Genomic DNA, 6,005 nt, shown 5'->3' with positions numbered 1-6,005 from the left:
TTTTTTTTTTTTTTTTGTCTTTATGGATTAAAATCACTAAACAGTCTTAAGTCTCAACGAATCCCAAATCCTTCACCAATTTCATCAATTTCGATTTGAAAATTGTTCTGCAACTCCATAAGAGGTTCATAAGGTTTGAATTTCTTAAAATTTGTTGTGTTATTGACGAAATATGTCGATTCTAACAATGATTATGAATTTTGGTTGAAGGATCCGTGAAGATATTTAGGATCAATTTTTCAGCTTTGGTGAATCTCATATTTCAGAGAAATTTGAAATTTAAGGTACCATTCACTTTTCTACATCTAGATTGAGTGTTGAGCTTTGTTTTTGTATGATTTAGCTACTACTTTGTTTCTTAATTATTTGTTCCCGTTTGATACTTGTGTTCAATGGAAAGTGAAAAATGTGAGCAATAATGAGCTCAAAGGAACCAAAATGTTATATTTTTATCATGTTCTTGTTTGATTTAAATTGTGGTTAAGAATCACTTAATTGATTGTGGATTTGTATCTCTTGCTTATGCTCATTGGCTGGTTAATTGATATTGATTCTGGATTTTTGTTTCCACAAGAATATATTGTCTATTCTAAAAGCAATAATTGATAAAATTTTGTGAATCCATGATTTATCGCTTATTTTTTCTTTAACTATGGTGTTTGATTTCCATTTCTATGGAAGTCAAAATGTTTTTGTGTATCTGATAATTAGATTACTCTATTCGTAGAGTAACTGTGAAATGGACAAATCTTAGATAACGAAACATCGTTTATCTCAAGACTACATAAGTGGAGTCGAAGCATTTTTGGATTTTGCTTTTGGTGTTGTAAGACAGAGATGGTAAAATGTCCTTGTCAGACTTTATATCTTGTTAAATACAAGCTTAGGGTTTAGATTAAGGGTGATTTAATCTGTCATGGTTTTCTACCTACGTATACAAATTGGTATCTCTATGGTGAAAAAAAAATAGATTTTCAGGAGCAAACAGTGAGGTTAGAACCTGAATCTGATGGTGATCATGCTGAAAACCTGACTATGAATCTGCTTGAAGATATTTTGCCTGTGGAGGATCATTCAAAGCAAAAGGAGGCATTTGATTATTTGTTATCAGACTGTAATGCAGCTTTATATGAAGGGTGCCACACATTCAGCAAGTTATCATTTATGATTAAGTTGTATCGCATCAAGTGTATATCTAGGATAAGTGACAAAGGAATGTCAATGATAATTTATCTCTTGAAGGAAGCTTTTGAGCATGCAAAACTGTCAGATTCATCTAATGATATGAGGAAGATAATACATAATTTATGATTCAACTATGAGACTATTCATGTGTGTCCCAATGATTGCATGTTGTATTGGGGAGATGATGCATCTAGAAACACATGCAAAATCTGTGAAAAATCAAGGTGGAAGACATCTACAACAGTTCATGATACACAGGATAAAAAGAAGAAAAAGAAGCAACAAGCAGCTAAAGTCCTTAGATATTTTTTCGTTGAAACCACGCTTGCAGCGTTTTTTTATGTCATCCAAAACTGCTGAATATATGAGGTGGCATGCTTAATCTGAGAACAGAGATGGTGGACGAAGACATCCTAGAGATGGAAATGCTTGGAAAATATTTAATGAAAAATTTCCAAAGTTTGCATCAGTTCCAAGGAATGTCAGACTAGGATTAGCAACTGATGGATTTAATCTGTTTGGTTCTATGAGTACAAGCTATAGTGTATGGCATGTGCTTTTATTTCCTTACAATTTTCCGCCTTGGATGTCCATGAATGATACATCAATGATTTCTTCAATGCTAATCCCGGGAAAACACATGCTAGGTAATGATATTGATATCTATCTTCAACCTCTTATACAAGAACTAAGATAGTTATGGTATGATGGTGTTTCAACCTATGATGCTTCTTTAAAGGAGACATTTTGTATGCGTGCGGTTTTGTTATGGACCATCAGTGATTTTCCAGGGTTTGGAAATTTATCTGGGTGGAACATATACACAGGATTGGCTTGTCCTTCATGTAATGATGATGCTGCATAGTTTCGCTTACGCCATGGGAAGAAAAACTGCTACATGGGAAATCGTCGGTTTCTACCTCAAAGTCATATTTTCGGAAGGATAAGCAGCATTTTGATGGCTTTATTGAAACAAAGGGCTGCTCCTATTACACCATCAGGAAATGTTATTCTCCAGCAACTCAAAAATGTTCATGTTATTTTGGGGAAGAATGTAGATAATATTGGAAAGAAGAGGCGCAAGCTAGAAGTTAGGAAAAATCAATGGAGAAAGAGTAGTATATTTTTTAAACTCCCTTAATGGAAACATCTTCTATTACGTCACAATCTGGATTTGATGCACATAGAAAAAAACATATTTGACAATCTCATTTTTACCTTTTTGGATGATATAGGCAACTCAAAAGATAATCTCAGTGCTAGAAAAGATTTGCAGGAGCTTGGTTTTCGTCAAGAATTGTGGTCTAATGAAAATGGAAAATATCTTCCGGCATGTTTTACGATGGCCACACAAGAGAAAGATAGATTTCTTACTATCTTACAGTGTGTAAAGCTTCCAGATGGATATTCTTCAAATATATCTGCTTTTAGTGATCTGATTTAACGAAAAAAATGGTGGGTTTAAAGAGTCATGATTGCCACATCTTAATGGGTCAGTTGTTGGCTATCGCTATACATAACGTTTTACCACGAGAGGTCTCATTTGTTGTAACAGATTGTAACAGAGTTATGTCGCTTCTTTCGAGAAATAAGTTCAAAGGTATTGGATATTAAAGAACTGGATAAGTTGCAGGAGCATATTTCACTTACGTTGTGCCATTTAGAGATGATTTTTCCTCCATCATTTTTCAACATAATGGTACATTTGACCATCCATCTGACAGAAGAAGTGAAACTAGGAGGTCCAGTTCAATTTTGATGGATGTATCAAGTTGAGAGGTAACTTAGATTCTATTTAAAAAGAAATATAATATATATATCATCAAACAAGCTTCTCTTGTTTCACGACTGAAATAATTATGTTATATTTTCTCTGTAGGGTCTTTGGGCGTTTAAAGTCTTATGTCAGAAATCAAGCTCAACCTGAAGGGTCCATTTGTGAGCAGTATATTGCTGATGAGTGTCTTACGTTTTGCTCTATGTATCTTGATGGAGTAGAAACAAAATTTAATGGTATTGGTAGAGTGGATGATCACCCTATGGCTAAGCATAACTTAGGTCCTGGATCACAAATTCAACATGTTTTTCCTTTACTTGGGAGACATGTTGGTGCTTCTAGATTGGATACACTTAGTCGTATAGAAAGACAACAAGCTCACTGATATATCTTAGTCAATAGTTATTTCTTAGATGATATTGTATAAGATTGCAATTCTAGAAAATAAGAGACGCAATATTAAAAGTCGGAGTAAACATAAGATACCACATGCACTTGGAAAAAAGAGTTTAGCGAGAAATTCTAATGAGATGGTAATCTTAGTTATATCTTACATTGCATTAATTACTACGTTACATGGAAGCGTGGCTAAGGCTCCGATTCTTGCTTCGGAATCGGAAACGGGAGCGGAAGCGTCCGGAACCGCTCGAAAGCACGATGGAATCGGGATTCTCAAAAAGATGAATTTGGAAGCGCCTAGGAAGCGTAGATTCCGATTTGGAAGCGTAAAGAGACATAAATGGAAGCGTCGAATGATATGGCCAACTCACTTGTCAAATAACTTTAATCTATATATGAAGGTTATTTAATTTCGAGTATAATCCATTGAGTTATATCTCATGAAAGTAAAAAACTTTTTTATCAGTTTAAGAAAAACAGATCTTTTACCGCGGCACAGGGCGGAAGTAAGGAAGAAGAAGGAGGAGACACTAGGGTTTTTCAAGATTACACGTGGTTTTTTTATTTCAATACTCTATTTATGGATTTTATTTTAAATCTATAACTACTAGAATAAAGTGAAAGATGACCCACGTAAACCAACAAAACAAAAAAATATATTAAATAGAGATCACACGAAATTGAAAATTATCACATAATTTGTTATAACATTTTATTTTCATATGATATTAATATTATATTAATTTATATATATATATATATATATATATACACGCTTCTAATACGTACCCGCTTCCTATTTCTTTTTAAAATTCCGCTTCGGTGCTTCAAAACGATTCCACTTCCTTCCATGTATCCGCTTCCGATTCCATAGAGCTTAGATTAATTATACAGCTTAGATTAATTATTACATATGGTTTTGTTTATCTTTAGACATTCGTTGCAACCACACTTTGTTTAGGAAGACCAGACTGGCATAGAACCAGATCGAGCTGATATTTTTGTTGCATCACAGACTAGATCAGATGGAAGTTTAGTGTGCAACGAAGCAAGAGTCTCTGTGGTAAATTTTCTCTCTTTTTAAAATACGATAGTGGTGATTCTTTGTCCTTTTCTTAAGTTCTATTGTCTCTGTGATAAGTTTGGTGATAATTTTTGCAGGATAAACTTTCACAAGTAATGACTCAGAATATAAGAAATGGAGTACTAAATAATGAGGCTAGGCCAAATGATGCATTTGAGCAAGTGTTTGGTCCTGAGCATCCGGGACGAGTTCGATGAGTTGGACATGGACCCACACCGTTCAAGTATTTTTCAAATCTGGAATCTACTACGTCTAATGCCGAGATGATAGATATGAAGCACCGTAAGAAAGGACTTGAAGATAAACTAGAGATCGTGACTAATGTTCTGTTTGCTCTTACTGGATCAAGAACTCATTTTCAGGTAATATACAATTTCTTTGTGATTAAGAAGTTATCAATGTTCTTTGTGATTAAGAAGCACCATAATGTTTACATGAGAATGCAATAGGTGGAAACACAAAGTTAAACACCAATCTTCATCAATCATCTAGTATCAACAGTAGTGACCATGTAGCAAAATTAGAATTATATGTATCTTATGCCTTACACTTGAAGTAGAACTATCTACAATTTATCTACAATTTCAGGAAAGTAGCATTACGAAGACTTGAACTGAAGCAGAAAGCCATTTGACTTGAAACTGGTATGTAAACAGATATGTTAGTTATTGTATAATATCTTGGTCTATAGCTTTTAATTAGTCTCCTCTTAATAAGTCCACTCAATTAGTGTTGGACTCTGTTTTAAAAACTTTGAATTAATTATGAGAAACCAACGTTATTGCATGATGAATTTCTTTTGTTTAGTTATGGAATGCAAATGGGTAGTGTTGTTGTTGTCTTTAAGGCTACGTAGCTCGTTTAAGATAGAAGAAGCAAAGACTTTATTGTCCTTTTATCATTTGATCATTGATTATGGTTACTATGTTTTTTTTCCAATTTAGATGTGCGTTGGGTGTGGAACAAGGCAGTTGACTGGGAATAACGGAATTTCTTATTTTTATACATCAAACAATTTTTTGTATTTTTCATCTTATACTATTTTATGACAATTATGTATTGTCCTTAAAATATAATATTTGAGCAAAAGTTAATAATAAAGAAAACTGTTTTGTAAACAAAAAGATATATAAAAAAAATTGTATTACGTGGGTAGGGGTGTCAAAATGGTTAACTCAACCCAACTCAACTCATTATCCAATGAGTTTAAAGTTAAATGAGTTTATGAGTTGACTCGATTCATTTAACAGTTGAGTTGGATTAACCCATGAATCCATATAGTAAAATGAGTTAGATGATTAATTGGGTTAATCCACTACTCTATAAAGTAATTAATATTTAACATAAAAATAATTATAATTAATTTATATCATCGTTTTCATCATCGTCATTATTATCACTATCAACATCACATAACTTTAAGTGGAAATTATGGATTTGCATTTTAGCGGGAAAATTACGAGTTTGCGTTTTTGGCGGGAAAATTGTGTGTTTGAGATTTTGACGAAAAAATTACCGGTTTGTGTTTTGGCGGGAAAATTACGGATTTGGGATTTTGGC

General features: G+C 33.3%; 2 long non-coding RNA genes across 3 annotated transcripts; both read left to right on the top strand.

Annotated features, from left to right (window-relative positions):
• LOC104700509 lies at positions 10-3,356 on the top strand. 2 transcript variants are annotated; one of them, XR_753591.1, is made up of 3 exons: positions 10-124; positions 211-2,964; positions 3,065-3,356. It is a non-coding gene; the product is annotated as an uncharacterized LOC104700509 (long non-coding RNA). The 2 variants fall into 2 exon arrangements; XR_753590.1 differs by having other exon boundaries at positions 10-133.
• LOC104700508 lies at positions 4,307-5,449 on the top strand. Its single transcript, XR_753589.2, has 4 exons — positions 4,307-4,424; positions 4,523-4,807; positions 5,034-5,089; positions 5,390-5,449. It is a non-coding gene; the product is annotated as an uncharacterized LOC104700508 (long non-coding RNA).

Source organism: Camelina sativa, chromosome 7 (genome assembly GCF_000633955.1).
Source record: "Camelina sativa cultivar DH55 chromosome 7, Cs, whole genome shotgun sequence".
NCBI classification, from domain to species: domain Eukaryota; kingdom Viridiplantae; phylum Streptophyta; class Magnoliopsida; order Brassicales; family Brassicaceae; genus Camelina; species Camelina sativa.
Note: the sequence above shows the minus strand (reverse complement) of the source record. Positions and strands in the feature narration are given on the sequence as shown.